The sequence below is a fragment of the Adiantum capillus-veneris genome, chromosome 3, assembly GCF_014529385.1.
Source record: "Adiantum capillus-veneris isolate H3 chromosome 3, ASM1452938v2, whole genome shotgun sequence".
NCBI lineage: Eukaryota > Viridiplantae > Streptophyta > Polypodiopsida > Polypodiales > Pteridaceae > Adiantum > Adiantum capillus-veneris.
In genome coordinates, this window is record NC_140933.1 from 5,258,045 (window position 1) to 5,285,683 (window position 27,639).

The window sequence follows — 27,639 nt, forward strand, 5'->3', positions numbered from 1 at the left end:
AGAGAAAGTGCGAGCCTGAGAAAAAATCTTTCCTCCTCTTGATTTCACCAGTTAGGTGTTGAGAGAGAGATCCCAAGATTAGGTAATGTGAGAGCTATGTAATATTCAAAATAATTGGGTGCTGTGGAGCTTATCTCTATAATATTAGAGAGATAAGTGAGCTATTGACCTTAATTAACTTGGCTATGCCATTTATATGGATATCAAGAGAAAGTTGAATTAGCTATATGAGCTTAATGGATATCAAGCTATGGAGCTTGAGGGAGAACAAGAGACATGGAGCTTTGGCTTGTATAGAGGGAGACAAAGATCTATGTTCCTTGAGCATAAGGGACATCAAGAAACTATGCTCCTCGTTGAGAATAAGGGGGAGATAGCTTAATTAGCTTTGGGACCTTACAGGAGAGCATGAGATATGGAGCTTTGGCATGAGGACAAGAGAGAGAGAGATCACTGAGCTATGGCTTGTATATGAGGAAGAGAGTTATTAAAGCTTGGCAATTTGGAATGAGGGTGAGTGAGCTTTCGCCCTTCAACACAAAATTCAATTGACAAGTAGAGGAGCTCTCCTCCTTCTAAACTACTGAAAAATTGGTTGGAAGGCAACCCACATAGAGGATGTAAGTTTTCCATGGTGTGAGGTAGAGTTCTTGGGCAAGGGCAACATCCATAGGCAAAATTGAGCGCCTATTTCTCTAACTCCTTGCAACAGGTTTTAGGTCTACTTTTCCTTTCTCATGCGCTATCAAACTCCTGTAGCGGCACTACCCTTTGTGTAGCACCATCCTTCCTCACTCCTAGCAGCCCTTTAGTAGTAGCAATCCCTTGGAATTTTTTGCTCATGGCTCTCATCCCTTTTTCAATAGCGCCCCCTTCTCCTTCAAGCTCTCCTCATTTTTCCCTCTGCATGTAATCTCAAAATTCCATGTTTTAAAAAAAACTCTATTTTAGCCACTTTTCACACCCACTCCTATTGACTTGCTTTTCCATGCTCAAAAATCCTTTGTTATTCTCCACCTTTGGCACTGCATGATAGACACCTTCCCTCCATGTTAAAAACAAGCTTCACTTCTCCTTCAATTGTTTAAAAACCCATGCAAACTTTGCCTCTTCAATTAAGAAAGTGGTCGAAGGAGGTGACCCACATGGCCGATCATGGTTGTCTTTGCAATCCATAGCATAAAAGCTTGTTCCCCTATGCCAAGGCCTCACACACCACAATGAGCATAGTCCACTTTACAAAAATTCTTCTTGGATGATGGGACCTTGCGGGGTGAGAATACAATCACCTCCATCGTCACCCAATCCCAAGTCACAACTGCTCGCCATGATACGCGATTAGAGAGCTTCTAGATATTGGTCTTCAAGCACATAAAATGCTTGGAAATAATTGTTTTGTACCATCCATTTGGCATACACACCATAGTATCTTCACATGACATGATCATCAAATTACAATCGATAAACCATATTCAACATATACTACAATTATTGCAGTTTAAGCGATGACATCCCAAATGGGAAGACCACCAAGAACTTTCTATGCTTCCATAAGAAGAATTCAATGACATTCCAAATGGGAAGCCCACCAAGAACTTTCTATGCGTTCATAAGAGCATCACATCTATCCTATGTATCAACCCAAATACCACCAAGCATAATATTTTTCTTACGTATCAATGAAAGCATTCTTAGTCACCCAATTTGGCCTAGATATTGATCAATGCAGTGTTGAGAAAAACTTTAATTGCATCCACATCCATTGTCTTTGGTCATGGATATCTAAGACTACGAAGAGAAATCAACTGACCATATAAGTTGAGCAGTTAATACCCAATTTGAACCCTGCAAATCACGTGTTGTAGCCCTTCTTGACCACTAGATACAAAACCCATGATATACTTGATTCCATTTATCGATATACAGCTTGAGATGGGTCCAAAAATAATGGAATCGACCCCCAAAAAATTCTTGTATTGAACATGGTTTTCTCATCTGGACCTTGATTAACAAGCCATAATAAAGACAAGCATGGAGAGCATGTCAAACACTACACTTTTGTACTGTAAAATTGCATCTTGATAGCATCTCTACTTCTTGGTGTAGAGGCATCGAAGCTCTTTTAATGGCCCCAAAACCACAGTTAGCATACATTTGATTGAACCACAGTCATAGCAGATTGTGGCAGGAATCATAAGATTTCCAAAACTCTAAAATTCATACAGATTCTACAAAGAGGCCTGACATTCACCTCCAAACTTGCACATCCTTTGATATATGCCAAATTCATCAAATCCTCAAGCATAGATCTGTAATCACATAGCCACTAACCCATTGTGGGCATTCCCTCCTCCAAGATCATAGGGAAAACAATATAAAAAGTCCCGATCAGTAGAACATATGCATTCATTAACCCATGAAACATCATGAATACCACTTGGATCAAAACATAGCATAGAGTCCCCTATAGTATCAAGTGACATCATATCCCATATAGAATTAGGTTTATCAGCAAATCCTCTATGATATCAAGTACCATTAGATACTACCATATCCCTTGTGCAACCTACTCAATTAATTGTTGATCATCTATCATGGGTAGGAACACTGGTAGTGGAGCTTCACCCCCTCTAGTATTGGAATTATTGTCATACGTATCTAGTTCCTTGGCAAAACCCTCCTCATTTGGCTCTCAAGAAGCATCAAAAAAAAAATTCTATTTTGCACATGCTCAAAATCTAATAAAGCCTCATCAAGTAGTCGCATAAGGTCAACATCAACCATATTTGATAGACTAGATCATGCATGAAAACAAATTGCTTGGTACTCTTAGCATCTACATTCGAGCATCCTTCCAAAGCTTCGTCCAATAAACACATAAGCTTTGGCCTATCGCTTTAGAAGAATCTTCTATCATGCACATATCAAGCTACAAAATATGCTTTGTCTCTTTAGATTCCCTCTCTCCCATTGTTGAATTGATACTTGATTTGTTTTTGCGCTAGCCTACTCTTCAAATCCACCCAATTCACATTTTCCGAATTGTTACAATTCTCGGCTTTCAAGTCGATACCCAAATTTTGATTGATTACTTGCACTTGATTTGCATACTGCTGCTACAAAATAGCAATCACTAGGCCTTTCATCCACTATATCTCATGATCTTGACATAACATTGCTAAATCCGTCTACCTCAATCAAGTTCGCATCAGATTCACAACATTTGTTGAAGTGTGCATTTCTTTAGGGTCAACCAAAAAAGCATCCAACTTTTGATTGTAGACAGGAACTTAGCAAAGGCTCAAACCAAAAGAAATGAGTGCAAATAGAGATAATTCTAGGGTTAATAAGAGTATATAGTATAGGTTAGAGAACATTTATAAGAAATTATTATTATTTATAACATTATTAGCTACTAGAAGCAATAAGAAACATATAATCGACACATAAATGATGGTGTCAACCAACAAATGCTTCCAATTTTAATTTTTGGTATTCCTACTATAAATCAATTGAATATACCTACGTTGGCATGCCTTTTGATCTTTGACACTCTAATAAAAAATCCCTAAAGTTAAATCAATTTGTAATTGCAAGGCACAAATCACTCTTTGTACAACTTCCTTGCTTGAGAGAAAATACAAGCTTGGAAATAAATCTTTCCTCCTCTTGAGTTTTACAATTTGAGTCGACTGCCTCCTTTCCAAGGGTGTTGAGAGAGAGAGAGAGATCCCAAGCTTAGAGAATGTGAGAGCTATGTAATATTTAAAATGATCGACTGCTATAAATATTATCTCAATAATATTGAAGATAAGTGGTCTATTGACCTTAATTAGCTTGACAATGGCAGTTTGAAGGATATGGAGAGAGTCTAATTAGCTATATGAGCTTAATGGATATTGATCTATGGAGCTTAAGGAAGAATAAAAGGTTATGGAGCTTTGGCTTGAGGACGAGAGAGAGAGAGAGAGAGAGAGAGAGAGAGAGAGAGAGAGAGAGAGAGAGAGATCACCAAGCTATGGCTTGTATACAAGGGAGAGCAAGAGCTATGTTCCTTGAGCATGCAGAAGAGATTGAAAAACGATGCTCCTCCTTGAGCATAAGGGGAAGAGAGCTTAATTCGCCTTGGGAGCTTAACGAAGAGCGTGAGAAATGGAGCTTTGGCGTGAGGACGAGAGAGAGATCACAAAGCTATGGCTTGTAAATGAGGGAGAGCATCATGAAAGCTTGGCGTTTTGGCATGAGGGTGAGCGAGCTTTGCCCCTTCAACACGGAATTCAATAGCCAAGAACAAGGATAATTTTCCAAAAAAAGAGCAATTTTTGCGTGAATTTGCTAAGTAATTCTCTAAAAGAAGAATCAAACATGATGCCACATCCCAAATCTATGCTTTTAGGTAACAAAAGAATGACAAAGTGAAGTAATCTTTGCTTTGCTTTAAATAGTGTATAGAGAGGTTACATGTGAGAGACACGATTAGCAAAGAATTTCCGAGAAAAGGATTGAACAAGGTTTAATTCTTTAATCAATCCACAATTTTCTTTTTCTCATTTCTCAACAAGCATTCTTGAATACGGATTTATGCATGGAGTCTACATACTAGTCTCAATATAGCCAATGTCATCATGGCAATGTCCATCAAAGGTGGTAATAACCAAAATCGGGCTACAAGGTCAGGGGTTATACACTTAATTTATTTTTTTAACTCAATGTCAAGTTTCGTCTAAAGAGACATGACGTGAGCTTGACAAAAATAGCATGTCTATCCCTACAAGCTATTTCCAAAACACTACCAATGATTGAGATATGCTATTAGCATACGGACTTAAAGAATTTTGAAGAGTTAAACATTATCTCTTCCAAGGTGGTTCAGACAACCTACACACCGGTGGTGCAACCAAATCTGGTCGATGTTGTGAAGCGACCTATGCACTATTGTGGCTGCCCGTGAGTGCAAGCCGCAGTACTAAAACAGGTAAGAAAGCCCTAGGCAAGCAAGTGGTGGTTGAAATATGTGGTTAATGCAATTTTTTGGGCCATAAAAGTGTCCAAAACACTAAGTTGGTGTTTGGTATGTAGTTGTTTTTTTTTTGCCATAAAAGTGTCCAAAACACTAAGTTGGTGCTTGGGTATGTAGTGCTTGAAGTGCTTGAAGAGCCAATCTAGACGACTCTTCAAACAAAGCTATGGTGTGAAAGATAGTGTAGCTCAAAGTTGGAATGTTTTGCACATCCCACAGAACATGTCAAGTGAGAGCAAGTGGCCACAGCTAAAATTAGTGAATAGATACAGAGAGCTCAAGTTGTGGAGCGTGTCAATCTTTCTAGATCCCCAATCGAAGCTCAAACAAGCAAGATACGACTAGCCAAAGATTTATCGGGCACCAATTATGGACCAAATTGAATACATTGGTAGTCATGCCATCTAGCAGTTTTTGGGCCTCGACCAGGTTCCAAAAAGTAGAGCTCAACACGTAAAGTTGTCAGAAAGAGATGGCTCATCATTCCTATTTTTTATGGCAAGGTATTGCAAGTTAAAGGTGAGGTACATTTTCCTCGAAGAACGATACCAGATGTTTTTTGCCAATATTGGTTGTTACGATTGGCAAGCTTGAGAATCTCTAAATGTGGTAAGCTCCATATTGGTTGAAGTTGACAATAACAGCTTTCACCCGGTCTTTGCAGTTTAGAAGTTGAGGTGCTAGGCAAAAAATAGCCATGTCTTAAAAGTGGTGGTAAAAAGGGGGATTTCATGTGTGTTATACTTTAGAATATGGAGAATTTTAAGGTTGGATTGAACCATGGTGCACCATGTGGCACTCTCGTTTATCCCACATCCCCCCCCCCCCAGTGCTACGTAGGGTGTGTGAGTCTATGGAGTGTACAGGCAACACTTAGCTCGTGTGAGTTGTGTTTTTTTAAGGTGAAGTTGATAGAAAGAGGTGTTGTGAATACCATGGGCTATAGAGAGGTATTTTTGTGTGTATTGAGTGTGTTCCCCATTCCCCCTCTCCATCATCTGGTTCCCCCACTAAGGAGTTGCATTGGGAAGTATGGTGATATGAAACTATGGTCAGAGTTTCATAGAGGAAAAGAATCTGGGTGAATGGTTTGCAAGTTTTGAAATGTACATGTTGTCTTCGCAAATTCTATGGTTGCAGTTATGATTGTCAAGCATATCTCTTATATCTATGCATGCTTGTCAAGCATATCTCTTATATCTATGGGAAAGAAAGAAAAAATATCACTTACATCTATACGAAACATTTCTCTACAATTTTTTTTTTAAAAAAAAGTACTAGTACAACCATTTTATTTAGGTTTTGAGAATCTCTCTTCTTTCAATAGATAGATATATTTAGGTTTTGAGAATCTCTCTTCTTTCACTAGAATAGATAGATATGATTATCTTAACAATTCTTTTGTGAATAAGAAACGAGTCTGAGTAGCTCTATTATTTAGTCCATAGAACCTGCTATGTGTCTATAAAAGCAATATTTTCTAGGTATGACCAGGCTTGTGAATAACGAATCATTTAGTGAGTGTTGAAAGTCACTTGTTTGACCCTTCACACTCTTGTTTCCAAGGAAAGAGGTTATAATCTATCAAGTGACAATAGATAAGTTTACTAATCTACTTACAGTCATTACTGATAATAAGCAAGTTTATGATGATCTCCACCTACCTAGTGGATTAAATAGTATCATTCGGTATCCGTGTGACAGTCGAGTTGCTTATAGCCATTTTAAGCATGTGGTATCAAAATCAATTTCAATTGCCAAATTTTTTTATGTATCTAGTATCTTTTGTTAATGTAACAAGTATTGCAACAACATTAAGAGATGATTGTTTAAGTGTTTTATGTTTTAGTTATTCTTACCAATTACCCACATAGCAATGGCTTTATGAGCCTCTCGAGCTAACAATGACACATTTTCCTTAATTGTGTGTCACAAAAAAGTCATTGTGGGCTCGTCAATTAGATCCATTTGACCATTTTAAGCATGTAGTATCAATAACAGTTTCAATCGCCAAAAATTTTCATTTATCTAGTATAGTTTGTTGATGTAACAAGTATTGCAAACAACATCACGAGATGGTTGCTTTTAAAGTGATTTAGGTTTAAGTTATTCTTACCAATTACACATAGCAATGGCTATTTCATGTCAATGAAAAATCTTCATTGCTTATACTTAAATATATTTTTTGTCTCAATCATAATAGGATTCAAACTATTCAGCATGTCTATTTAGTAGTTACCCCATATAACCTATTTTGCATTGCTAGGCTCTAAGTGGTAAGTGTTGATTTTCTCTTGAAAGAGCTATTTACACATCTATTCCCTCAAGTTTTTATCTATGTTGTGAGCATAGACAAAATGATGATTAATTTCCAAAAGCCATGATAAGTTTTTCTTAATACATGCAAACTAGGAATCATGGGCCCCAATGTTTAGCAAACATATCTGAAAAGACATGAAAATACATTTAATTCAATGATTATCAAGAGTCCTAAGCAAAAAAAATCAAGTATTTATTGAGGCTTATATATGATCTCCGACCTAAACAACAAGTGATGGCAGCCTTGGCTACGAAACTATTTCAACAATTTACGGCTCGTGAAGCATGCTCGTAAACATTTTTCATGAAAATGTATGACAAGAAAAAGATGGATACTTGAACTATCCTAGCAAGAAACATCAACAAGTCACTTCTACCAATGGTTAAGAGATATTTCTTACGTGTTACAAAACTTCTAAAGTTTGAAAGCTAGTCATATACCTAAGTAATCTTCTTGATGTTGTAGCCCACTCAAGATACTCAAGTGAGTTGAAGATATAGTCTACACACTCGTATTCATGTCAGACAAGAAAAGGATAGATGCTTGAACTATGCTAGCCAAAAACATCAACAAGTGACTTCTACAAAAGATGAAGAGATTCTTAGGTGTTCTAAAACCTTCAAAAAACTTGAAAACTAGTAAATATGTAAGTTATCTTTTGGATGTTGTAAGCCACTCAATATACTCAAGTGAGTTGAAGAATAGTCTACACAATCGTATTCATCCGATTCTTTTGTAAGCTACTTATGCAAACGCTTACATAGGGATAGAAATGTTTCCAATCAAGATGAACTTGTTGCTTTCAATGAACCTTCCACTGAACCGCATGAAATGGTAACACAATATTGTTCTTTAGGAGACATGTTTTCATCCGATTCTTTTGTAAGCTACTTATGCAACGGTTACATAAGGACAAAAATGTTCCCGATAAAGATGAACTTGTTGCTATCAATGAGCCTTCCACTCAACCACATGAAATGGTAACACAATAGTGTTCTTTAGAAGACATATCCAGCTTGTGTTTTCAAACAAGAAAACACTTATGCAAGGGAAGAGTAATTTCAAGAGCAGATCGTAGCAGCTACAACTAAGAGTAAGCCTTAGGTTGTATCAATGACAAGGGGCCTATTAATAAGAAAGAGGGTTATCCTATTGTAAGGTGTGGCTGGATGGAGCTTAGGATGCACTTCATCTCCTCTATGGAGGTCTAAAGACAAGGCTATGAAGAAGAGGAGCAAGGCTCTTTTCTTACCATTGCCTTTTCAATCCCTTATTTTTTCAAGTGCAAGGGAACCTTTCTCTTCCATCCTAATCCTCATGGAAGAGAACGCACAATATAACATTGGAAAAGAGAATGGATTACAAACACAATAAGTTTGTTAGAATTATGTTAGGATTATATATTTTAATCAATGACATGTTCATTCTCTACCACTAGTAGGATTTCTTGGAATAGCACATAAGTTTAAGAGTTCTAGTTAAGAAAAAATTAGTAAACCAACTATTACCTATCCATCTAGACAAGACAACAAAATTTTTGTGCATTTTTTTATATACTGAATGGGTACCTTTATTAGGGTTACAAATATCTATGAGTTTTTATTTGTATAGGCGACACTTAGCTAGTGTGAGTTGTGTTTTTTTAAGGTGAAGTTGATAGAAAGGGGTGTTGTGAATACCATGGGCTATAGAGACGTAGTTTTGTGTGTATTGAGCGTGTTACCCATTCCCCCTCTCCATCATCTGGTACCCCTACTAAGGAGGTGCAAAGATTGCTTCTCGATTGACATAAAGAGTTTCTTGCATTGGGAAGTATGGTGGTATGAAACTATGGTCAGAGTTTCATAGAGGAAAAGAATCCGTATGAATGGCTTGCAAGTTTTGAAATGTACATGTTGTGTTTGCAAATTCTATGGTTGCAATTATTCTTGTCAAGCATATCTTTTATATCTATGCAAAATATATATATATATATATATATATATATATATATCACTTACATTTATACAGAACATTATTTTACAAAAAAATAAGTAAAAACTACTAATACAACCATTTTATTAAGGTTTTCACATTCTCTCTCCTTTCAATCGATAGATATATTTAAGTCTTGAGAATCTCACTTGTTTGCGTGGATAGATATGATTGTCTTAACAATTTATTTGTGAATAAGACACGAGTCTGAGTAGATCTATTACTTAGTCCATAGAACGTGCTATGTGTTTATAAACCAATATTTTCCAAGTATGACAAATCTTGTGAATAACAAATCATTTAGTGAGTGTCGATAGTCACTTGTTTTATCCTTCACACTCTTGCTTTTAAGGAAAGAGGTTATAATATGTCAAGTGACAATAGATAAGTTTAGTAATCTACTTAGTCATTACTGATAGTAAGCAACCTTATGATGATCTCCATCTACCTAGTAGATTAAATAGTATCATTTGGTATCCGTGTGACATTCAAGTTGCTTATAGCCATTTTAAGCATGTGGTATCAATAACAATTTCAATCGCCAAAGTTTTTTTATGTATCTAGTATCTTTTGCTAATGTAACAAGTTTTGCAACAACATTAAGAGATGATTGCTTAAGTGTTTTAGGTTTTAGTTATTCTTACCAATTACCCACATAGCAATGGCTTTATGAGCCTCTCGAGCAGAAAATGACACATTTTCCTTGATTGTGTCACAAAAAAGTCATTGTGGGCTAGTCAAGTAGATCCGTTCGACCATATAAAGCATGAAGTCTCAATAACAATTTTAATCGCCAAAAATTTTTATTTATCTAGTTGTTTAGGTGTTTTAAGTTTAAGTTATTCTTACCAATCACACATAGCAATGGCTATTTCATGTCAATGAAAATTCTTCATTGCTTATACATAAATATATTTTTTGTTTCAATTATAATAGGATTCAAACTTTTGAGCATGTCTATTTAGTAGTTGTCCCATACAACCTATTTTGCATTGCTACCCTCTAAGTGTTGATTTTCTTTTAAAAGATCTATTTACACATCTATTCCCTCAAGTATTATCTATGTTGTGAGCATAGACAAAATGATGTTTAATTTCTATAAGCCATGATAAGGTGTTTTAAATGCATGCACACTAAATTCAATGATTATCAAGATTCCTAACAAAAAAAAATCAAGTATTTATTGAGGCTTGTATACAATCTCCGACCTAAGCCACGAGTGATGGTAGCCTTGGCTACAATAATAATTCAACAATTTAGGGCTCATGAAGTATGCTCATAAAAATGTCTCATGAATATGTATGACAAGAAAACGATAGATACTTGAACTATTCTAGCAAGAAACATCAACAAGTCAATTCTACAAATGGCGAAGAGATATTTCTTACGTGTTACAAAACTTCTAAAGTTTTAAAGCTAGTCATATACCTAAGTAATCTTCTTGATGTTGTAGCCCACTCAAGATACTCAAGTGAGTTGAAGATATAGTCTACACACTCGTAGTCATGTCAGACAAGAAAAGGATAGATGCTTGACCTATGCTAGCCAAAAACATCAACAAGTCACTTCTAAAAAAGATGAAGAGGTTCTTACGTGTTCTAAAACCTTCAAAAAGCTTGAAAACTAGTAAATACGTAAGTTATCTTTTGGATGTTGTAATCCACTCAGCATACTCAAATGAGTTGAAGATATAGTCTACACAATTGTATTCATCCTATTCTTTTGTAAGCTACTTATGCAAACGCTTACATAGGGACATAAATGTTGCCAATCAAGATGAACTTGTTGCTTTCAATGAGCCTTCCACTCAACCGCATGAATTGGTAACACGATATTGTTCTTTAGGAGACATATTCAGCTTGTGTTTTCATCCGATTCTTTTGTAAACTACTTATGCAACGCTTACATAAGGACAAAAATGTTGCCAATCAAGATGAACTTGTTGCTTTCAATGGGCCTTCCACTCAACCGCATGAAATGGTAACACAATAGTGTTCTTTAGGAGACATATCCAGCTTGGGTTTAAAGAAGAAAACACATATGCAAGGGAAGATTAATTTCAAGAGAAGATCCTAGAGGCTACAACTAAGAGTAGGCCTTAAGGTTGTATCAGTGCCAAGGGGCCTATTAATAAGAAAGACGGTTATCCTATTGTAAGGTGTGGTTGGATGGAGCTTAGGATGCACTTCATATGCTCTATGGAGGTCTAAAGACAAGACTATGAAGAAGAGGAGCAATACTCTTCTCTTTTGCTTGTCTTTTCAATCCCTTAATTTTTTAAGTGCAAGGGAAACCTTTCTCTTCCATCCTAATCCTCATGGAAAAGAATGCACAATACAACATTGAAAAAGAGAAGGGATTTCAAACACAATGAGTTTGTTAGGGCTGTATATTTTAATCAATGACATGTTCATTCTCTACCACTAGTAGGATTTCTTGGAATAGCATATAAGTCTAAGAGTTCTAGTTAAGCAAAAATTAGTAAACCAACTATTACCTGTCCATCTAGCTGACAAGACAACAATATTTTTGTGCATGTGTTTAGTTTTTTACTGAATGGGTACATTTATTAGGGTTACATATACCTAAGAGTTTTGATTTGTACAGGCGACACTTAGCTGGTGTGGGTTGTGTTTTTTAAGGTGAAGTTGATAGAAAGGGGTGTTATGAATACCATGGGCTATAGAGAGATAGGTTTGTGTGTATTGCACGTGTTCTCCATTCCACCTTTCCATCATCTAGTACCCCCACTAAGGAGGTGCAAAGATTGTTGCTCGATTGACATAAAGAGTCAATTTTTTACATTGGCAAGTTTGGTGGTATGAAACTATGGTCAGAGTTTCATAGAGGAAAAGAATCCAGATGAATGGCTTGCAAGTTTCGAAATGTACATGTTGCCTTTGCGAATTCTATAGTTGTATTTATGCTTGTCAACCATATCTCTTATAACTATGCAATATATATATATATATATATAACACTTACATTTATGCAAAACATTTTTTTACAAAATAAAAATTATAAAAATACTAGTACAACCATTTTATTAAGGTTTTGAGAATCTCTCTCCTTTCAATAGATAGATATATTTAGGTTTTGAGAATCTCTCTTCTTTTAGTGAATAAATATGATTATCTTCACAATTCATTTGTGAATATATAAGACATGAGTCTGAGTAGATCTATTATTTAGTCCATAGAACTTGCTATGTGTTTATAAAAGCAATATTTTCTAGGTATGACCACGCTTGTGAATAACAAATCATTTAGTGAGTGTTGATAGTCACTTGTTTTATCCTTCACACTCTTGATTTTAAGGAAAGAGGTTAAAATCTATCAAGTGACAATAGATAAGTTTATTAATCTACTTACTCATTACTAATAGTAAGCAACCTTATGATGATCTCCATCTACCTAGTAGATTATATAGTATCATTTGGTATCTGTGTGACATTCGAGCTGCTTATAGCCATTTTAAGCATGTGGTATCAATAACAATTTCAATCCGCCAATTTTTTTTATGTAGCTAGTATCTTTGGTTAATGTAACAAGTATTGCAACAACATTAAGAGATGATTGTTTTAAGTGTTTTAGGTTTTAGTTATTCTTACCAATTACCCACATAGCAATGGTTTTATGAGCCTCACGAGCTAACAATGACTTTATTGTGTGTCACAGAAAAGTCATTGTGGGCTAGTCAAGTAGATTCAATCGACCATATAAAGCATGAAGTATCACTAACAATTTCAATCGCCAAAAAATTTCATGTATCTAGTATCATTTGTTAATGTAACAAGTATTACATTAAAAGATGGTTGTTTAGGTGTTTTGCGTTTAAGTTATTCTTACCAATTAGACATAGCAATGGCTATTTCATGTCAATGAAAATTCTTCATTGGTTATACTTAAATATATTTTCTGTCTCAATTATAATAGGATTCAAACTTTGAGCATGTCTATTTAGTAGTTATCCCATATAACCTATTTTGCATTGCTAGGCTCTAAGTGGTAAGTGTTGATTTTCTTTTAAAAGAGCTATTTACATATCTATTCCCTCAAGTTTTATCTATGTTGTGAGCATAGACGAAATGAAATTTAATTTCTATAAGCCATTATAAGTTTTTTTTTTTTTTTTGCATGCACACTGGGAGTTATTAGCCCTAATGTCTAGCAAACATATCTGAAACGACATGAAAATTCATTTAATTCAATGATTATCAAGAATCCTAACCAAAACAAATGAAGTATTTATTGAGGCTTATATACGACCTCTCTCTTAAACCACAAGTGATGGCAACCTTAGCTACAAAAATAATTCAACAATTTAAGGCTCGTAAAAATTTCTCATGAAAATGTATGACAAGAAAAAGATAGATACTTGAACTATTCTAGAAAGAAACATCAACAAATCAATTCTACAAATGGCGAAGAGATATTTCTTACGTGTTACAAAACTTCTAAAGTTTGAAAGCTAGTCATATACCTAAGTAATCTTCTTGATGTTGTAGCCCACTCAAGATACTCAAGTGAGTTGAAGATATAGTCTACACACTCGTATTCATATCAGACAAGAAAAGGATAGATGCTTGAACTATGCTAGCCAAAAACATCAACAAGTCACTTCTACAAAAGATGAAGAGATTCTTACGTGTTGTAAAACCTTCAAAAAGCTTGAAAACTAATAAATAGGAAAGTTATCTTTTGGATGTTGTAATCCACTCAACATACTCAAGTGAGTTGAAGATATAGACTACACAGACATTTTCATCCAATTCTTTTGTAAGCTACTTATGCAAATGCTTACATAGGGACAGAAATTTTAACAATCAAGATAAACATGTTGCTTTCAATGAGCCTTCCACTGAACCACATGAAATGGTAACACAATAGTGTTCTTTAGGAGACATATCGAGCTTGTGTTTTCATCCAATTCTTTTGTAAGCTACATATGAAATGCTTACATAAGGACAAAAATGTTGCCAAACAAGATGAACCTGTTGCTTTCAATGAGCCTTCCACTCAACCGCATAAAATGATAATATATTATTATTCTTTAGGAGTTATATCCAACTTGTGTTTTCAAAGAAGAAAACACTTATGCAAGGGAAGAGTAATTTCAAGATAAGATCCTAGAGGCTACAACTAAGAGTAAGCCTTAGGTTGCATCAGTGACAAGGGGCCTATTAATAAGAAAGAGGGTTCTCCTATTGTAAGGTGTGGTTGGATGGAGCTTAGGATGCACTTCATATGCTCTATGGAGGTCTAAAGACAAGGCTATGAAGAAGAGAAGCAAGGCTCTTCTCTTTCCCTTGCCTTTTCAATCCCTTAATTTTTAAAGTGCAAGGTAAACCTTTCTCTTCCCTCCTAATCCTCATGGAAGAGAACACACAAAATAACATTGGAAAAGAGAAGGGATTACAAACACAATGATTTTGTTAGGATTATGTTAGGATTGTATATTTTAATCAATGACACGTTCATTCTCTACCACTAGTAGGACTTCTTGGAATAGCACATAAGTTTAAGAGTTCTAGTTAAGAAAAAATTATTAAACCAACTATTACCTATCCATTTGGGCAAGACAACAATATTTTTGTGCATTTGTTTAGTTATTGAATGGGTACCTTTCTTAGGGTTACATATACCTGTGAGTTTTGTTTTGTATAGTCAATACTTAGCTGGTGTGAGTTGTGTTTTTTTTAAGGTGAAGTTGATAGAAAGGGGTGTTGTGAATACCATGGGGTATAGAGAGGGAGTTTTGTGTGTATTGAATGTGTTCCCCATTCCCCCTCCAATCATCTGGTACCCCCAATATGGAGGTGCAAAGATTTCTGCTCGATTGACATAAAGAGTTAATTTTTTGCATGAGAAAGTATGGTAGTATGAAACTATGGTGAAAGTTTAATAAAGCTGAAAAAAATCTAGATGAATGGCTTGCAAGTTTTGAAATAAACATATTCTCTTTGCGAATTCTATGGTTGCAATTATGCTTGTCAAGCATATCTCTTATATATATGCGAAAGAATACTTATATATCACTTACATTTATGCAAAACATTTTTTTACAAAAAAAAAGTAAAGAACTACTAGTACAACCATTTTATTAAGGTTTTGAGAATCTCTCTCTTTTCAATAGATAGATATATTTAAGTTTTGAGAATCTCTCTTCTTTCAGTGGATAGATATGATTATCTTAACAATTCATTTGTGAATAAGACACGAGTCTGAGTAGCTCTATTTTTTAGTCCATAGAGCTTGCTATGTATTTATAAAAGCAATATTTTCTAGGTATGACCAATTAAGCTTGTGAATAAGCAATCATTTAGTGAGTGTTGATAGTCATTTGTTTGATCCTTCAAAGTCTTGCTTTTAAGGAAAGAGGTTATAATCTGTCAAGTGACAATAGATAAGCTTATTAATCTACTTAGTCATTATTGATAGCAAGCAACCTTATGATGATCTCCATCTACCTAGTGGACTAAATACTATCATTTGGTATCCATGTGACGTTCGAGTTGTTTATAGCCATTTTAAGCATGTGGTATCAATAAAAATTTCAATCGTAAATTTTTTTTATGTATCTAGTATCTTTTGTTAATGTAACAAATATTGCAACATTAAGAGATGATTGTTTAAGTGTTTTAGGTTTTAGTTATTCTTACCAATTACCCACATAGCAGTGGCTTTATGAGCCTCACGAGCTAACAATGACCTCATTGTGTGTCACAGAAAAGTCATTGTGGGCTAGTCAAGTAGATTCATTCGACCATATAAAGCATGAAGTATCACTAACAATTTCAATCGCCAAAAAATTTCATGTATCTAATATCATTTGTTAATGTAACAAGTATTACATTAAAAGATGGTTGTTTAGGTGTTTTGCGTTTAAGTTATTCTTACCAATTACACATAGCAATGGCTATTTCATGTCAATCAAAATTCTTCATTGATTATACTTAAATATATTTTCTGTCTCAATTATAATAGGATTCAAACTTTGAGCATGTTTAATTAGTAGTTACCCCATATAACCTATTTTGCATTGCTAGGCTCTAAGTGGTAAGTGTTGATTTTCTTTTAAAAGAGCTATTTACACATCTATTCCCTCAAGTTTTATCTATGTTGTGAGCATAGACGAAATGAAATTTAATTTCTATAAGCCATTATAAGTTTTTTTTTTTCTGCATGCACACTGGGAGTTATTAGCCCTAATGTCTAGCAAACATATATGAAACGACATAAAAATTCATTTAATTCAATGATTATCAAGAATCCTAACCAAAACAAATGAAGTATTTATTGAGGCTTATATACGATAAGTGACTTAAACCACAAGTGATGGCAACCTTAGCTACAAAAATAATTCAACAATTTAAGGCTCGTAAAAATTTCTCATGAAAATGTATGACAAGAAAAAGATAGATACTTGAACTATTCTAGAAAGAAACATCAACAAGTCACTTCTAGCAATGATGAAGAGATTTCTTACGTGTTACAAAACTTCTAAAGTTGCAGAGCTAATCATATACCTAAGTAATCTTCTTGATGTTGTAGCCCACTCAAGATACTCAAGTGAGTTGAAGATATAGTCTACACACTCGTATTTGTTTAGTTATTGAATGGGTACCCTTCTTAGGGTTACATATACCTATTAGTTTTGATTTGTATAGAAAACACTTTGCTGGTGTGAGTTGTGTTTTTTTAAGGTGAAGTTGATAGAAAGGGTTGTTGCGAGTACCACAAGCTATAGAGAGGCAATTTTATGTTTATTGAACTTTTATGTGTATTGAACGTGTACTCCGTTCCCCCTCTCCATCATTTGGTACCCCCACTAAGGAGGTGCAAAAATTTCTACTCAATTGACATAGAGTCAATATTTTGCATTGCGAAGTATAATGGTGTGAAACTATGGTCAAAGTTTAATAGATGAACAAAATCCGGATAAATGGCTTGCATGTTTTGAAATAAATATATTATCTTTGCAAATTCTATGGTTGCAATTATGCTTGTCAAGCATCTCTTATATATATATACGAAAAAATACATATATATCACTTACATTTATGCAAAATATTTTTTTACCAAAAAAAAGTAGACTAATACAACCATTTTATTAAGATTTTGAGAATCTCTCTCCTTTCAATAGATGGATATATTTAGGTTTAGAGAATCTCTATTCTTTTAGTGGATAGTTATGATTATCTTAACAATTCATTTGTGTATAAGACACGAGTCGAAGTAGCTCTATTTCCTAATCCATAGAGCCTGCTATGTATTCATAAAAGCAACATTTTCTAAGTATGACCAACTTGTGAATAACGGATCATTTATTGAGTGTTGATAGTCACTTGTTTGATCCTTCACACTCTTGCTTTTACGAAAAGAGGTTATAATCTATCAAGTGACAATAGATACGTTTATTAATCTACTTAGTCATTATTGATAACAGACAACCTTATGACTATCTACATCTACCTAGTGGATTAAATAGTATCATTTGGTATCGATGTGACGTTCAAGTTACTTATAGCCATTTTAAGCATGTGATAGCATTAACAATTTCAATCACAAATTTTTTAGATGTATCTAGTATCTTTGTTAATGTAACAAGTATTGCAAGAACATTAAGAGATGATTTTTTAGGTGTTTTAAGTTTTAATTATTCTTACCAATTACCCACATAGCAATGGCTTTATGAGCCTCTCGAGCAAACAATGACACATTTTCCTTGATTGTGTCACAAAAAAGTCGTCGTGGGCTAAGCAGGTAGATCCATTCGACAATATAAATCATGAAGTATCACTAACAATTTCAATCGCCAAAAAATTTCATGTATCTAGTATCATTTGTTAATGTAACAAGCATTGCATTAAAAGATGGTTGTTTAGGTGTTTTAGGTTTAAGTTATTCTTAACAATTACACATAGCAATGGCTATTTCATGTCAATGCAAATTCTTCATTGCTTATACTTTAATATATTTTTTGTTTCAATTATAGTAGGATTCAAACTTTTGAGCATGTCTATTCAATAGTTGTCCCATACAACCTATTTTCCATTGTTAGGCTGTAAGTGGTAAGTGTTGGTTTTCATTTAAAAGAGCTATTTACACATCTATTCCCTCAAGTTTTCTCTATGTTGTGAGCATAAACAAAAAATGATATTTAATTTCTTAAACCATGATAAGTTTTTTTTTTAATGCATGCACACTAAGAGTTATGAGTCCTAATGTTAACAAACATATCTAAAACGACGTAAAAATCCATTTAATTCAATGATTATCTTTAATCCTAACCAAAAAAATGAAGTATCTTGTATACGATCTCCGACCTAAGCCACGAGTGGTAGCAACCTTGGCTACAAAAATAATTCTACAATTCAAGGCTTGTGAAATATGCTCATAAAAATTTCTCATGAAAATGAACGACCAAGAAAAAGATAAGATGAGCTATTCTAGCAAGAAACATGAACAAGTCACTTCTAGGAATGATAAAGAGATATTTCTTGCATGTTATAAAACATCAAAAGTTTCAAAACTAGTCATATACCTAAATAATCTTCTTGATGTTGTAGCCCACTCAAGATACTCATGTGAGTTAGAGATATAGTCTACACACTCGTATTCATGTCAGACAAGAAAAGGATAGATGATTGAACTATGCTAGCCAAAAACATCAACAAGTCACTTCTACAAAAGATGAAGAGCTTCTTACGTGTTCTAAAACCTTCAAAAAGCTTAAAAACTACTAAATACGTGGGTTATCTTTTGGATGTTGTAATCCCACTCAACGTACGCAAGTGAGTTGAGATATAGCCTACACAATCATATTCATCCGATTCTTTTGTAAGCTACTTATGCAAACACTTACATAGGGACAAAAATGTTGCCAATGAAGATGAACTTCTTGCTTTCAATGAGCCTTCCACTCAACTACATGAAAAGGTAACACAATAGGGTTCTTTAGAAGACGTATCCAACTTGTGTTTTCATCCAATTCTTTTGTAAGCTACTTATGTAAACGCTTACATAGAGACAAAAATGTTACCAATCAAGATGAACATGTTGCTTCCAATGAGCCTTCCAATCAACCGCATGAAATGGTAACACAATAGTGTTCTTTAGGATACATATCCAGCTTGTGTTTTCAAAGAAGAAAACACTTATGCAAGGGAAGAGTAATTTCAAAAGAAGGATCCTATAGGTTTAACCTCGACAAGGGGCCTATTAATATGAAAAAGGGTTCTCCTATTGTAAGGTGTGGCTGAAGGGAGCTTAGGATGCACTTCATCTCCTCTATGGAGGTCTAAAGACAAAGCTATGAAGAAGAGGAGCAAGGCTCTTCTCTTTCCCTTCCTTTTCAATCCCTTAATTTTTAAAGTGCAAGGGAAACCTTTCTCTTCCACCCTAATCCTCATGAAAGAGAACGCACAATATAACATTGGGAAAGTTTCTCTTCCACCCTAATCCTCATGAAAGAGAACGCACAATATAACATTGGAAAAGAGAAGGGATTACAAACACAATAAGTCTGTTAGGATTATGTTAGGATTGTATATTTTAATCAATGACACGTTCATTTCTCTACCACTAGTAAGATTTCTTGAAATAGCACATAAGTTTAAGAGTTCTAGTTAAGAAAAAAATAGTAATCCAACTATTACCTATCCATCTAGACAAGACAACAATATTTTTGTGCATTTGTTTAGTTATTGAATGGGTGCCTTTATTAGGGTTACATATACCTATGAGTTTTGATTTGTTTCAAAATACATATGGGGGTTTAACCTTGGTTTTCTAGTAGGCAAGTCAACATGTTCGAAACTTTGAATTTAAATATAGATGTACACAAGCTACTTAGGAGGCCATTTGGAAAAACAAAGACGCATTGAAAACAATGTAACAATTTTTATGTAGGTCTAGCTATCCTTAAAAAGGCCCAAATGCATAATTCTCATAAAGCAAAGGGGCTACCTTGAGAGAGGTAAGTTATTTGTGTATGCAAATATTTCTCCCACATTGTTACATATAGGCATTTTCTGCATACGCATGAATATAAAGCAAACTCCGTTACTCTCAGAGCCATATGCCACATGTTGCATTTAAATGCATGTGAACACCTTAACGTTCCTTTACTCACTAAAAAGACAATGTTCGCAAGTGTTTTAAAATCTATTTTGTGAGTGATAATTTTTAAATAGAGCTTAAATTCCTCACGCAAAAATGTATTCTTTTTTAAAAATTCTACAAGCATTCCTTTGATATGCTTGAATTCTACTCAAAACAAGTGCAACTCTAAAATCAATATTATTCATGCTTACGACCTGATCATACGCTACCGCTCTCCCAAAGCTATGTTACCAACCAGAAACTCTTCACAAATACAACTTGCGATAATGAAAGGTCATCTTTTAGAAAAACTAAAGCGGTTTTGAAAAATGGTAAAATCAATCTATACTAAATTTTAATGAAGCCAGAAAGGCCTTTATTTTTTAAAGATTATATCTCTACAATAAATATTACACATTATTTCAATCTGAAGATACATTTGCCATTTTAACAATGGTATTTGACCAACTAGAGGACGGTGCAAACCGATTGTTGCTATTTTCTAGAAAAAACAGAATTAAGAATTAACCTCCAAAAAAAAGAGATTCACAAATTTCACGAAAGAGAGATTCTTCCCGATATGTAAAGTGAAGGTATGTAGAACCTTAAGGGAAGGGGAAGTAGATTCTCGTGGAAAATGAAAAAGCTTAAAAATCAAAAGACATTCTTCACTCACCATATAAGAAAGATATTAATGTTATGTGAACTTTTACGTATTCACATCCTCTATTTTCTCCGCTAATTTTTGTTCTTTCCTTGAGCTTTCTGTAGTAGTTCTCCTCATATAAGGAGGCCACTATATTATTTTTGTATCAAAATTTGCTTCTTTTACTTGAATTATATTATTAGGAAGTACCTAGTATATTAATTTACGAAGTGCTGAGTTGATATATTAACCTCCAGTAGCCAAACACAATGATAATTCCATAAACCCAAGCTAGCCTAGACTATTTCCAAAAGCTCAAATGAAAAGGGTTCAACTCAAATGAAAAGCTCAAATGAAAATCCATGCAACCCCAATTTGTTTGCAACCATGGCTTGATATTGACAGAGCTTGGAGGTTTGCTTTCTATTCAATGTTGACAAGGGGGGGGTTACAAAGTTTCGCAACATGGTCTACTTCTCACTAATATGAGAGAGCTTGGAGGTTTGCTTTCTATTCAATGTTGACAAGGGGCGGGTTTACAAAGTTTCGCAACATGGTCTACTTCTCACTAATATGACAACTCAGGTAGGAAAATGCATAGTTATGGAAAGCAATGGAGCTTACTTAAAGACTCTCAAAATAATATTCCCAACAGAAACCAGCTAAGCCTCGTTCTTGGGTCACACTCAAAAAAGAGCATCAAATGAATAACTGTGCCTACCTTTTGTAACTATGCCGATTTTGGCATAGTTGTGAAAATCAAGGCATAGTTATGAGGTTGAATGAATTAAGCACAAATCCTTACTTATTCATCTAATGCTCTATCTTGGCATAGTTATAGTTATATAACTATAACTGATAACTAAGCCTCGCGTGACCATATATCCTTAAACGAACATTGCGAAAGGCGTAGGTATCATGATAACTATACCTCCTTCCTACACACACATGCACCACTTCATTGTCATATAAACTTGTGGAAGTCTCAGCATAGTTGCACCAGTTATAATCATATTCTCAGCATAGATAATGAGAAGGACCTCTGCTCAAATCCGAATAAAAGTAGTGCTGAACAGCGTTCGTTTTGAGCTATGAAGCTATGAATGTCGCTTCTCAGAAGTCCACAGAGGGCTACGAACAGGAGCATAAAATCACTCACTAGCTAAATATTGCCTTGTGCGCCTGGCAATGATCATTGCCACACAATTCATTATTTCGATGTTAAGCGTACTGACCAGCTGCTGCAGAGCAGATTAATTATTGGCTGAGTACCTCGTTTGCCCGATTTGTTACACTATATTAACATTCAGAAATCCGTCTAAGTTTACAGCTAGCTGCAGTGAAAGGACAGCCACTAAAGCAAACTTTATGAAAGTAGAAAAAAAAATTACTAGCAAGAGGGAGGCGATGGCGTACCTGCTCTTTATCGTCTCTGTTTGGTTAATGTGCAGTGGCCATCGGGTCTACTCGCAGATGATAGCATGCCTGATAAAGAAGGGTAGGAAGAGAAACAGAAAAAGAACCCGCCGCAGGAGAAGAAAGGAGGGGCCGGGGGGGAGTGGTTTTACTATGCTCATAGTGATGATCTGCATGGCCCCCGGCACGCCAGCTGCAGAGGCTATCATCCTCCCCTCGCATTTTGATAACCTCTCAGGTGGCATGCAGGGAGCCAGGCAAATAAGCACCCCCAAGGGCCCCCACCTCAGATAGATCTATGAGCTCTCTTGGGCTTGTTCCTACGACTTTAAGACTTCTCCCCTGCTCCTTCTTCTTCTTCCTCTCTCTCTCTCTCTCTCTCTCTCTCTCTCACACACACACACACACACACACACACACACACACACACACAGAGACTCTCAGACAGACACACTCTCTCTTCCTTCCTTTTCTGCTTCCCCTCTTGTGCTCCCCCCCTTCTGCGGCCGTGTGCGCTAAGAGATGGGAAAGAGCCCACAAGTACTATATATTATGCGTATGTAGCATGTATTGAAGCCAAGCATGACATGTCCTTCCTCACGGATGAATGCTCATGGACCAATTCCTCACGTTAACTATAGGTACAATACATAGCGAACAGGGAAGACACTGCTGATGGCGTCAAATAAGAGCTTCATTCTCTAGCGCTGAGCCAGCTAGCGCTTATAAGGGCTCCTTTATAGTTGACAAGTTTCCCTTCACAGGAAACAAACTTTCAACACCTTTACACACACACAACCCCCCCCCCCCCCCCCCCCCCCTCCTTTTTCCTTTTCTCTCTCTCTCTCTCTTTTGCTGCCCTAGGTGCGCTCTTTCTTTCTACATCTCTTTACCAGCCATGACCCTACCAGAGCACTAGTAGTGCTTCCCAACTAAAACATACCTTTCATCCACCCGCTTTCAAATTAGAATCCCTCCCCTTCGCTCCTACAAAGCAACATAAAATTGACTCAAGAAAGAGAAAAGTCCAAAGCTACAATTACTTTTCATCAGTCATGCTCCTTTTCCAAAGATACATGAAAATGGACACAAGACAATGGCTATCATGGTAGAGTAGACTCGATCCACTAATGTCTCCAATTGTGTGTAAATTGTTCTTAAAGAGTTATGGGAGAGCAAGTGTGTGTGGATAAAGCTAAAGCCGTAGTGTAACCATGTCAGTGAAGCAAAATGCGAGTTGCACACCACATGAGTCATTGTGCCTACCAACATCACATAATGACAAAACGAACTAGTAGAAGACTCTAGTGAGTCAACTTTTCTCTGGCAAATCCAAATCTTATAAACTCAAGCACAAAGAGTTGGACCTACCACTCCAGATATCAACCGGTTTTTCATGGCTACCAGATATACACAACCTACCATTGAGCTCACATCGTCTTTCAACTATACAAGAGAACAAGGCTCTACACAAAATTTCAAATTTTCAAGCATGTACTGCAGCTACTATATTGCAAATCAATCCACTAGAAGAAAAGTTCATAATTGGGAGGTGTAGAGGTATCAACAAGGATAGTTTATGTGCATGAATGCTCAATTGTCCCTAGCTCCAAAGGGTGAGAAATGGACGAAAAAGCTAAGGTTGAAGATAGTAAGCCTGACTACCACTCCGAGAAGCAACAGATTAAGTACATCGTCCTCTACAAAGCAAATCTAAGACCAAGAAAGAAGACATAAAATCCAATGGAAAAGAAGACTCAAAAGGCAAGAGCAAGGTTGATGAGTTTGATAAAGAACCCAAAGAACGGTTAGACCACGAAGAATATAAAGATTGACATCCAAAGATTGAAATTGACCAACTATGGAGAACTCGTGTGGTAAAATCTGTGACTTGAGGACCAAGCGCATAGATCATCCAAGCCGGCGAGAGGCACCTCAAGAGATTATTGCATCCGTGGATCCGCAAAGATTGCAAGAGGAGTGAATGTAGCAAAGCATACTAGGATAGCCAGAGGCAAAGGTTAGATGCTACCAAAGATAGATATGAAAGGGCTAGGAAACTAATTGCATGCTATTCTCCACCCAACCTCCTCCTTTTTGTCCTCTAGCCTGTCTTTAGGAGCCCATGAATTATGCATGCCTAGATGGCCTTGCCTAGCCCCCCACACCCCACACCCCCACCCCCCCGGTCCTACCCTTTTCTTGCTCTATACACCGGCATCAAGTCAACTGACCCACTTTATAATTACCAAATATGGTACTCATATGTGGAACTATATGCTTATAGTGAAAACTAAACTTAATGATTGTAGATGATAGCCAATATTGAACTTGTAAACAATTCAATATCATGACTATGGAGATTCTACTTGATAATCTAAGCTTTAAGTGTCATTCTGCTCTATTTCTGAGAGTAGAGGGTAATCTATTTTGGTATGTGAATCTAGTAGACAATGGAATTACAAATTTTCTCTCTTTTGTGAGGTCCCCACCCCACCGTATCAAACGATGGATCTGATGGTGAACCTGGTGGTCACTAGATCTATAGCGGAAGCTAACAAAATGGTTCAGGGTTCAACTAGCGGACGATCTCTCATCACAAAGTGAGTCGAGTTCGAGCCTACTAGCAAGAGAGATCTAGCTCCACCTCGCAGGGTAAGCGTACTTAAACTATCTAGCGATCCTAAGACCCACCTTCCAAGAGGAGAGAACCCTCGAGTGCCTTTTTTCCCATGTTTCAGAGGCACGTACACTCGAAACTTCACCGCTCTAGGGGCAATGAGTATTACTAGTATTGAATTAAACCCTATGGGGACAGAGAATTTCCGACTAATCGGGACCACCCTTCTCATAGGCATTGGCAACTTGAGCCAAGCCCCCACTATCTACCCCCACACTCACACTTCCTTGTGTGTCCTAATTCCTACCACAATGGTTGTTCAACATAAAGATTCCTTGATTAGATTCTGAATCACATTGTTCGTTAAGAGAGCCCTTCAATCAGTATTGCAAACGGCACCAAGACAGTATTCTAGTAAAAATTCTACTCAAACTCATTCATTAAAATTCCAATGTTCTGGTGCTACAACATTCCCCCTCCAGCGAGAGTTTACTCCTCCCGTTGTCGCCTAGCTGCCCATACAACTAGGTATGTCCACCGCATAGAAAGCACGACATGGACACTCCCACCACATAAAAAGCAAGACGTGGGTCCCCACCGCATAGAAAGCAAGTCGTGGGTATCCACCGCATAGAAAGCAAGTCATGGATTCAAGAGCCCTTAATGAGGAACTCTGCCCCTTGTGATCAGTAGAGGGGGTCAAGACTGATTCAACATTGGAAATAGAATGAACATATCGAGCTAAATTTTTCCTACCAGACATTCTTTCCTATTGCAAACAGCATACCCATCAATCAATTCTTTCCTACTTTAGACTTTAATGTACAAACGAATTCAATGCCGAGGTTTCTGTCGGATTTCTACAACATGTATGGGGATATGTTCATTCCTAGCTAAACGTGTGCAATGTGAAATTAAACAACTTAAATGAAATTATGATCTACCTCTTCCATTTCTTCGTCGATGGCCCGTGAGATGGCCGGTGTTTGTTCGTCCATGGGAGCTTTTCCCTTTCCGTTCGCATTACTCGTTCCCGCCTCGCGGTCGTGGGCTAAAGTCCGAGAGAATCATAACAAACCAATTCGCAGATTAGAATCATTAAAGAATCGTCCTTATGCAAGAGATTAGATTTTTTCTTCGAGACCTAGCAATTTTATGGGTAATTTCTTTATTTGCCCTATGGGAACTGGCTCTAAAGTTAATCACTTGGCTTAGATGATTAAGAAATTCATAATTTTACTAATTGATTTACAAGAGAGATGAAGTAAGCAAGCTCAATCACTTTCCTAGTGCGATTTGAAGATGAAGATTTACCGCAGGCATGTGTGATAGAAAATTCTCTTCTTATTGGCCTAATGACGGTTTAATTTTAGCCTTAATCATATCTTAATGTGAGAGAAGATTGAGTCTAAGTTAATACAATACTATTGAATGGAAAAAGAATAAATTTCATCAAATCTACATTATTACCGGCTAACAATTTATTAACTATGCTGCCTAGAGAGAGAATCTTTGCTAATCATGTATTAATGATTGATTAAGAATGATGAATGGCTGCATAAATTAGCTAATTGAATGATGATTATGTAATGGAGTATAGCTATGTAAACTTAGAGAGCAGCTATTGGAAATTATAGCTGAAAGCAGGCATAGTAGACGAAGAATACACGAGAATAATGATGAGAATTAAGAAGAACCGGAATTAACCATAATTACCGTGATTAGGGGCTGAGAATCCTCTGATTTTTTTGATCCAATGAATCCTCAAGATGAGAATTTTCGGCAGCACCTCCCTCCTTGCTTCTCCTTCAAAAACTGTGTGTGTACCGACACACCTCCCCAAGGTGTGTGTAGGTGTGTGTGTGTGTGTGTGTACTGGGTGTGTGTGTGTGTGTGTGTGTGATCACACCTTTAAATAGGCATCCTCAAGCTGAAAATCAAACCTGGTTGCTATTTGCATCTGGGTGTTACTCCAGTTAAGCATGGCAAGTCTAGTTGCCTACCCACAAGTGTCCAGTTGGCTTGGTTAACTGGCTCTCACACTTAGTTGCAAGCTTGGAAACTCTCCCAAGACTCCCACAAGGACAAAAGGCGCCCCCTAGCTGCTAAAGCTGACCTTGAGTGGCCTGGAACCTGCTCCCACACAGCCTCGAGCCCTCGGTGCCTCCCCAGACAATTTTTGGGAAAAAATGATTTTAGGCTAAAACGGGTCATACGAGTCGGAAATTGATGAAGAAAATTGCTATACCAAACCCTAACTAAGGCGTACTAGCCCGAGTACCTGCCATATTTAGCAGCCCCCGGGGTTGAAAATGCTTTTTTTCAAATTCGGGGTACGGGTGCAGTTTTTCGAGACTGTCAAAACTAGATGGGTCGGGTGACCAAAAACTTACTATTTTTGGAATTTTTTTACAAAAATTATTTTAATTCACATTTTGAAGCTTTAAAATATTCTAAACATCATGGCACTAACAGAATTTGGAAAACCGCTAAAAATAGTAACTTTTTCCATTATGTTCATTTCAAGGTACAATGGTG

The 27,639-nt window shown here is 36.2% G+C and overlaps 1 protein-coding gene across 5 annotated transcripts in view; it reads right to left on the minus strand.

The window, feature by feature from the left end:
* The window catches only part of LOC147460446 (uncharacterized), a 68,481-nt gene extending 45,229 nt beyond the window's left edge, over nucleotides 1-23,252 (minus strand). The window contains exons 1-2 of one of the 5 annotated variants that reach the window (XR_015187382.1): nucleotides 22,482-23,252; nucleotides 22,057-22,303 (exon numbers count right to left, since the gene is read on the minus strand). The gene's annotated coding sequence lies outside the window, so the exon portion shown is untranslated. Of the gene's footprint in view, nucleotides 1-22,056; nucleotides 22,400-22,481 lie in introns of those variants that run through there. The other 4 variants (XR_015187381.1, XR_015187379.1, XR_015187380.1 and 1 more) reach the window with 4 other exon arrangements.
* Between the last annotated feature and the right edge of the window lie 4,387 nt (nucleotides 23,253-27,639).